The sequence below is a fragment of the Ischnura elegans genome, chromosome X (genome assembly GCF_921293095.1).
Source record: "Ischnura elegans chromosome X, ioIscEleg1.1, whole genome shotgun sequence".
Taxonomy (NCBI): domain Eukaryota; kingdom Metazoa; phylum Arthropoda; class Insecta; order Odonata; family Coenagrionidae; genus Ischnura; species Ischnura elegans.
The window spans coordinates 90,680,396-90,690,443 of record NC_060259.1 but is presented as its reverse complement, the minus strand read 5'-3'; positions in this window follow the sequence as shown (position 1 = coordinate 90,690,443).

Here is a 10,048-nt window from a genome sequence, read left to right as displayed (position 1 = left end):
TTAGTGAATTGTAAATAAGCTATTACATTAGTGCCACATTTATTTTAATATTCATATTAACTAATTTATTCACTGTCTTGCGATATTTATCTTCGATGCGATGCATAATGGTGGACGCTGTTTGTCGTCGAATTTTTATGTTCGTTTACGATTATAAGAAAACGATCACCGAGTTACCTCGAGGTATTTACGTTAAAATTACATAAAACTTTTTAGAGTGTCCATCAAAAGAAATCAACTTGCGCGCCGCTGACATGATAGCCCGACGACGTCTCCAGGGACAGGATAGGCATGGAAGCGAAGGGATGGGGAAATGCAACGTTTTCATAGGGTCCGCGGGGCCCACTACTGCTAGCGAAACCACGATTTGCGGTTTCTACAGGAAAGAAAGATTTCCCTACGAGAAAGAGAAACCCTACGATTCTCCGTAGATGCTGTAAAACACAGCACGTCAGAATTTGATCGGAAAATAAATACACACATTCAAAAGTTATCAGTATATCGCTTTCCATTAAATATACATATTTATCCGCGAAATCTTATGGAATTGCTTATACACACGCATAAAAGGCACATTGTATCCTGAGCACGAATGCTTTTTTCATAAAAAGAATGGCAAATATCGGTCCAAAAACCAGCGCAGCCATCTGTAAACTTTTACGAATTCGATCTCCGCGTGATATTCAGCAATATTTATGAGACATGAAGCCCTGGTTAACCCTCTACAAAATTAATGAAGAGGGCCAAATTCGAAGAAATTGTAGAAGCGTTAAATATTTCGCTGCGATCCCCGCATTAGTGATGGATAAATCGATTTCAATTAAAATCGGAAATCGAGTGTTAACAGTGAAGGAGCGATGGAGATCGAGCTATAATCTTCGAATGTAAAGCCAAACTTCGACATTGACCGCTGTAGCGAATTCGCTCTACAACGCCGGAAAGATACTCTTCCACAAACCGACCGATCAGGACGCACCTGGCCAAAACCAAGGCCTACATAGGACGGGAAAAAACTTGCATCGGACACTTCAAAACTTTCGATTCTATTCCTCACCACTACAAGCATTATGCTCCAAAATATTGGAAAAAGTGGATCGCATTGCACTCATCACGCGCTGAGGACATTTTTGAAAACCGACAGAAATGCGACCCATGTGGCAACATAAATGAGCCTTCTATGGAATGGCATTGGACCTCCTTCACGCAGTCCCCTTGATTTCGATCTTCGATCTCAGCTACGCTACCGCCGCGCGCTTAGTGCAGGCAAAGACCACGCGAGTGAGAAGGAGAGGAGGTGGGCACTGCCTACAGGTCAAGCTATGTCTACTGTTGAGTGCATGAAGTATACATTATAACTAGGGATGGACGGATCCAGGATTTTTTTCGGATCCGGAGTCTGATCAGATCCTTGATTTTCGGAGCCGGATCATTCGGGTCGGATATTTTCGGATCCTAATGCATTTTCAAATTCCTGACGCTGAGATTCCCCCGATGATGGTTCAATCTCTTGGGAAGAGTCACACTATGTGCCAGTCATATTTTGCCTTTTTTATTTTCCACGGCTGAAATTCTTCAACGTAACCTCTGCGAGAGCTTTCAAACAAAACGGTTCATGAGTAAGCCAAGAATCGCATGCGACGGCGCATTTGAAAAGAGAGTCGAAACTCTTTCCGCCCTTTTTTTCATTCACCGAAGCTATTATTTAAAATTTCGGATCCGATTTCTCCCGCGACTTTGGATCCGATGTATCCGATGAAGGGCAATATCCGCGGATATTTGGATCCGAGGTATCCGATCCGACCATCCCTAATTATAACCCCGAAAACACTGGAGGTAAGATTAGCCTGGATAGCTTGGTGATCTGAGCATCTGCCGGGAAAGAAGAAGGTCCGTGGTTCGATTCCCGATTCAAGTGAAATTTTTCCGTGTGTTTTCGGCCATCTCCATCCCCACGCCAAACTGTGTCATCGTCCTGTTTCTGTTTACATCGTTATGTTTCTGTCTCTTTGTTTCAGATTGCATATTCGCCCGTGGTGACTTGTGTGAATGTGAATTTGAACTGTAATGTATTAACCATATATGAGTACGTCAGTTGAACCACGTTGTTTGTGTAGCTTTATATCGGCGTCGCACAATGGGCTGGAATCGAAAAAAGCCGGCAAAGACCTCAAAAACGATTTGTTTGAGTTAGGAAGTTAAAACGCCGAGTATATATTCTCAAATAATTGATGAAAATATTTCCTGATTTATACTTTCCGATGTTCCCACGTTTACAATATATATAGGGTCGAAGTTGAAGTAATTGAGCGAAAAACGACCAAACTTTATTTTTCTCTGAAATGCCCACTTTATCCTTTTGCAGCGGTTTTATGAATTGCGTTATTGATAAAAATGTTATACCATCTCAATAAAAATTTCTTTTCCTTTCATTTGTGAGTTTCAAAGATTTTTTGCTAACCATGTATAACGAAATGGCAGGCCTTCTTTTCAGCCAATTTGTATTACACACACCGAGAGTAAAAGTAGATACTTCCGCCATAATTCCCCTAATTGACTCATACCACGCCTTTTAATGATTTTTCGTTATATTCCACATTGTGAATCTAAAGTATAATCCCGTTCATGCTCGCAACTCCGAATTTGTCATTGTCTTTACGAGCATGCGGTCGACTCCGGTTCTGGCCGACGACGGCGGAGAGTACGGCGACGGGGCCAGCGTGTTGATGCACTATGACCACATTCACTTTTGTACCATGATAATCGATATGACAGCGATATGAAATAGTCCTGAATAAGTAAAATCAACGAAAATTTCCACGAATGACACTTATCATGCAAATTCCGAGCACTGCAAGAGGTACGAAAGACTTCTTTGAGTGCATTTCATACATTATTGCGGAGAATGGACTTATATTGTGCACTTAGAGCAGTGAAACGTGCTTCTCTCTATCAAGGCACGAGCCGTCAGCTAGCGTTGCATGACCTCCATTCCCCGTCCTCGACATTTGCCTTGATAAGGCTTGCAGACAAGGGTAGTCCGTATCCATGTGGGGATCCCCTTACTTTAATATATTTTCATTTGTTGATGTTACTACGGATAAGTCAAGGATATCATCCAAGTAGATATTTTAATTTTTTTCTACGACTACAATATGTAATTTGAGTGCTTGAAATGGATTATAAGCATTTTTTTAGCCTTTGCGAAGTGAAGTTAGGACAAAAATTTAGAACTAAAGAATATAACTTTTATAGGTTGCGTAGAAAAGGTCATCAGCGGCCATACACAATGCATTTCGTAAAATTAATACATGCGTATATCTGAAGTGCATGCAGGCAAATAAGCAGCATATAATATTTGTATAACTGCCACAGCGTAATCATTTCATAAATGTAAGTAATAGTACAACCTCAATTAAAAATCATTTGGATGGAATTGGCATGCATGATATCACTATGAGCAAAATACGTATTATTCCTACAGGGAACAGCAAAGGGAAATGAACTCGCAATGAAGCAATGACAATAATTTCGTTTTCATTGATCAACCGGATTAAGGGCGATTAATTGCTCTATTACCATTAGTTTTATGGACATGCATATCAATTCAAGCGAAAAAACTGAAAAACCACCCGGCGGGATTCAATCCAGGGACCCCTGGGACATCATCCGCAAACACAGAGGTCAGCATATTTCTAAATAATATAGAACAAGCGAAGATGAAATTGCATGCAGTCAGTGTGCCTTTGAAAAGCAATACAAATAGACCAGTCACGATATTAATGCGTGAAAGGTTTTTTCTTTCGTACCGGGCATAAATTTATGCTAAATATCTCGATATCGCTTCCGTGAGTGTGCCTTGAAAACTTAGGCGAACCATTGTGCGGGGTATCTTAGGTGCCCCATTTACATTTCATAAATTAGTATATATTGTATTTTGGTCTTCCCTTTAATTCAACTCAAAGGGTCTTTTTTCACGATATAATACCTTGTTTCTTTTAATTAAAAATACATTGTTGATTACATTTAAGGTTTCGCATTGATTTTTGTGAGCAATCGTAAGAAAATGTCATATTTTTTCTTTCGAAAATGTACATTTTCCAACATGCTATGATAAAACACATATAGAAGGTTAAAACATGTAGAATATTGGTGTTATTGAAGTTAGAGTACAAAAAATTATTGAATTCGACATTGATCCCGTCATTTAAATAGCAAACAAGTATTTGTTTCTTCCCCATGAGAGCCGCTAACTTCTATATAACATCCAGTACAATACATTTTTTTTAAATATTCTTTTCTATGAATCGAAGCAGCAACGCATTGATCTACTAGGGATGATGATTTGCGAGTCATCTTTTCTCTTAAACTCTAATAAACATTTTATTTTAAAAATATATGTATTGCATTTTTAAAATTTTTACAGTGAGGCAACTGTTTCCTTTGGAGAATAATATTTAGAGAGAATCCTACTGAAAATGACCTAATAAAAAACTCCTTTTACTTCGATAATTTGTTTCCTTTTGTAATGTTTTAGGTTCAAATCAAATTCAGTGCATCCTTGTATATAATTTCCAAGAATATTCAATATTCCCACCATTTTGAGCTATGGACCCGTGCATATTCCCGTGTCATTTTATCCCCATTATCAACTGCCACTTCGATTTGGTTATAATGCCTTATTATCTCCGGTTTGAACTTATTTTATGGACCTGCTTTTCAAAGTAGTTGTGCTGAGTTGACGAAAGAATTATGACCTTTCTTTTCCTAGGGAAACAGGACACTATAATAAGGTTATAATAAATCTTTTTTAACACAAGATTCTCATATTTATTTGCTAATCTTTCTTGATATTTCACAAATAGTGCATATTGTATACCTTTTGTATTGTAAACGTTTATCTACCGTATTTAAATATGTTTAACGAGAGTGCTGCGCCCGCTCCCAGCGGGCTTCCCCCGCTCTTTTCAATGCAGGTCCACAGAGGGAAAGGCAGAGTCTTATGTGCAAATTTAATTGGAATGTTCATGTAAAAATTGAGGTCAGAGGACCTCTTTAAACACAACATTGGAAGTAATTACACTATCCTCTGTTAAACGCACACGATGACTCATACATACGTATCAACAGGAGACTTGAATAGGGAATCAGCCGCATTTTGATAAAAGTTATTTAAAGAATGCGAGATATTGTTGCAAATCGGTTTGTGCGCCGTTAACGTCAGGAATATTTACTGGTTTCTTTTTTTTTATTATTAAAAACCAATTTTAGGAAACAATAGCAATATTTAGGAAGTAATATATGCCGTAGCATGTTCTCTGATAAACTCTGTGCATTTCGGTACCTCATTTGTAGAATTTGGTTGCGTATAAGTTGAGAAAAAGGTATCTATACAGTAGAAATAATTTAGAAGATTGACGCTCTCGAGGGGTTAGGTGGAAGAGGGGACTTCTTAGTTTCATGTAGAATGGAAGTTAAGATATTGCCACTTGTAACCCCACACCAGGTCCCATACTAGGACCGCACTACGTCGTTTACTAACCGTTGTCCATGACATTTATTTTTCCTTTTTCCAATCATGCAGGTGTAAAATTGAGAAGAGAGAATGCAAGACAGAAGCGCATACTGTAACGCCACCTTTGCTATTATTGCTCTCTAGTAGATTTAAGTGGAAATATCACTCGCGTATACGAATTGGTTCCAACAACTAAACTTTTAAAATGCTCTTTTATTTGATATATATTTGTAACGCGACACTATCTCTCTCATTTTTCAGTCCACAACCCACAACAACCAAAAAACCCGTAGCAACGACCTTATCAATAAACATAAAATCAATAAACACAAATATGACGGCGATACAATACCCAGATCTCGATTCCATAACGATCCGATTTTCTTTTCGTGCATACTTTGAATGGATATTTTCCACCAACATTGGCAAGCGGATCATCTACCGTGATGCTAAGCACGGCATATAACAATGAATGCAATTCGCCACCAAATTGATTCAGTCTAATTTCTCATTTTAATTCTTTCAAAAGCGTCGCCACTCTTGGAGCATTCTTTTCATTTTGAAAGTAAATTTGGGGCTAATCACTCATAAAATTTATAGTGGAATTGCAGACGAGGTCTTGGTGTTATATGCACCGTGTCCTAGTTCCGCAAAATTCGTAGGATTTCCTAAATACATAATATCGGCTAATTTTGTAACAGTTAAAATAATTTTTAATCCGTATAGGTATTGGGGGTAGTTGTGAACTCATCTAAAAGAAAAATTGTCCCCTGAAATTATGGAATGAAAAAAGTTTCTTTACCTAAAAAGACACAATAATATTTGTGAATTAGTCGCCAAAAAAGCATGTAAATCCAGTCATAAAGAATGGAGGACAACGATTTCTAGATCGATATCAACGAAGGTGAGGCGCAGTAACTTGATAGAAGACAGCAACTTCTCCAAATTCACGAAGCTACATTGGTGATGAAGTTGGTGTCCACATATACCGGGGTGAAGAGCTGAGATGAATTTATGATAAACACAGTGGCTTTAAGGTTTAAAATATGATTTGTGGCAATCATAAAATATACTTTATGGAATGAATGAAAGGTTCAGTGATGAAAGAATGCTGGGGTAAATGAATTACCCCACACACGCAACAAGTCTCACATTTTATGACTTCCCGCCAACAGCTGTACAGAGTACCTCAGTTACTCCACCATTAGAAAATTAAAGTTTTCGAATGGTGGAATAAATCTCAATGACTTGGGGTAACAGAGTTACCCCACACAGTCACGGAAGGGATGTTCAAACTTCAAATGAAAATGAATATTTAGATGCAATTACGCTTTAGAAATATTGAATATATTTGAAATATTTATTTGCAAACTAATAACAGTTACAACTTGAATAGAAACTACGCAAAAATAGGGATTATGAATTGCATAACATCGATGTTGTATAACTTCTCATTTGATGAGAGAAATGCAAAATTATTTGATAATGGCTACCCTTAGCAAACACGTAGGGAAAAATGAATGTCACTACGAGGGTGAAATCAAAGTGTCTAAAATATTTTTAAAAATAATATAAATTGCACTGAAAATCTTTATTAATGTTGTAAACTGTATCTACATCCACATGATATCCCGCAAGCCGCCCAAACAGCGTGCAGCGGGAAGTGTTTGGACACCAGCCGTTTAAAAATATTGTCGTGTCCTCTCGGGGACAGCTCGACCAGGGGCGACTCAGACTAGGGATCTTGACTGACGCTGAGGGATTCGGGACTGCGAAGGTGGTTCTCTCGGAGGGACAGTATCGGTGAGAAATGAAATATACGGAGTTTGCCGCAAGGAGTGTATTTGAGATAGCTGGTTGTTGAACAAGAGTGATCTCCGCCCTCGGCTACTCCGGGTCAATCGTAGAGCTTCCCTTCCACGGCCCTGTGGGCCCCCGCTACGCGGGTCCCGACTCTTGACGAAATGACCAACCAACTGTCCCCAAATACACTCCTTGCGGCAAACTCTCTTGTCTGAGTCGCCCCTGGTCGAGCTGCCCACGAGAGGACACGACAATATAAAGCAAATGTTCAAACAAAATTGCGGATATCATTTACTAAAGTCCTTTATGGTTCGGGAGAAAAACGAAGTCCCATATCCATCCGTTCGGTAAAATATCTGTCTTCATTTATCGCTTCTGTCTGACCTGGAAATATAGTGGGACTTTGATATAGTGTTCTCCGTGTCGCTCTTAAAGATATTTATTCGCAACTTCTTAATTAACCTAAGCCTAGCGTTTCAGCCTCCGAGTCTATAGCGGCTCCCAGCCTGATTCTCCTAACCTCTGTGTAGCGCTTCCTTAACGCCCGCACCTTCTTTGACGGATCGCGCAGCTTCACATTCCATTTCACTCAGCTCGCGGAACAAGTCTTTCCGCACTGGATCCCATGTGCTCGCTGCATATTCAAGGTGAGGTCGGACGAGTGTGAAATAACACCTTTCTTTTACTTTCTCATCAAAAAATCATCCCATAATAAGCTTGTCGAACCCTAACTTCTTCAGGGCCTTGCCTTTTAATATGAAGCTATATCATGTATATAACTTCATGAGCCCTCTTCATTAGAGCCCTCTCATTAATTAAAGCCTTCTTAATCTCTCATGCAATTATTTTAAAATACGCATTTGAAATAAAAATGCTATTTGTACTTGGTATTTCAAATACACGACCTGAATGTACTTATCTTGTATTTTGTATTTCAAATACAAATTTTTGGAGCTATCCCATTCTTAAATAAAAGAAGCATTTGTTAAATACCTTTGAAGCAGCTTTAATAACACGTCTCTATCATTATGCTTCACAGATTACTTCGTTTTAGTTAGAATCGTTTCCTTCATATTTGCAACTATCCATAACGTGCCAAGGTAGGTAATACTTTTTAAAGATCTCTTAGTCTCAATTCAAATGTATTTTTCATTTTAATATTAGAGGTGCATACTTCCTGGGAGAATCAGGAAGTGCACACTGGGGTCCAGTGGACCCCGTAACAGTTTTTATTTTTTAACTTACCAATTAACCGATATTTTTTAGCGTTGATGGCAAATATCATAGTGTCAGAACCTTTGAAATAGCAACGCATGAAAATATATTTTCCGAAATATCTATAACCATTAGGGATGTGCGAGTACTCGAGAATTCGAGTCGAGTCGAGTAGTTGGAGCTAGACTCGAGTGTTTCAAGTAGTATTACGAGTGTCGAGTCGAGTAGTTTCAGTTACAGAGCTGTAGAGGCAACTAAGTTCAGAAATATGCCGACAGGAAGCACTATCATGGAACTCATGTAACAGTATCGTTTTTAAAGTCGATCTAATGCCTTACCCTAGGAGTTTCAACTTTTGTATACGTTACAGTCAACCACAATAGAAGTCGATGTGGGCACCGAATACCTTTTCGTCAGCCGCGGCGGCCGACCGTCTCCCGACCTGACGGCGTAATCGGAATATACCGCTGAATCGCGAACAGTCAATTCTTTTCTATTTCAGTGCATTACTTTCTTTACACAAATGCCGAGAGAATACGAAAAAAAATTTAGGATTATGGAAAAAATGTAACTTTTAGATGTAGCGGACAATGCCGGTTTTTCCCTTATTTGACGTCACAAGTGGTGCCATCATTTACCCTTTTTAGTACTATATAATTGCGTTTTCGTAATTTAGTTTATTGCATTTTTGCGTTTAGTTCCCTTGTTGAACTAACAAAAAAGAGTTTTTTATGGTCGATTAAACGAAGTAAGAAGTTAAGGAAAAAATATTTTGTGTGCAGAGCTAAAGCTAAGTTCTATAGTTCGTTCGCTTCGTCCACTTAAATTCGATGAAGATTTAAGATCCATTAGAATCGTTGATATAATGTTAATTAAAATTACCAAGGCTCCCAAATCCTGCAACTTTGGTGAGAAAGTACGTCCAGCCACACAAGTTTGTTGCGAAAGACAATTTTCTGCAGGCAGTAATACTGTAAAATGGAGACGCCGAAACCTGCCGCGTGAGCATGTAGAACAATTAGTTCTTCTGCATTTGAGAATTGTAAAGGATCAAATATTACATGATTCATTTACGTGTATAATCTTTATAACAATTGTACAAATGCCTTTACTGAGGGCTCTTTGAATACATACATTAATTAAATTGACGACATATTATTAGAGGTAAATTCATTTCATTTGTGCTAACGGCACTGCTTGAGACATTAATTTTCATTCGCCTCCTTATTATGATTCAATTACCACCATCATCCCTCGTTATCTTTTCCTTTATACATCAAGTTAAGCGTTCCAAATAGAAAAATCGCAAGGGGAATTGGAAAAATGAGAATATGTTGGAGAATGCATTGCTGTATTGCCTAGTTAACGAATTGCCAAACTCGATTCTACTAGACTCGATATTCGCGAGTAGTTTGCAACTCGACTTGATACTCGACTCAATATCAAAAAGTACTACTCGCACATCCCTAATAGCCATAGCAAAAAAAACCGTTTCGTTATGAAGTTTTGGAAAATAAC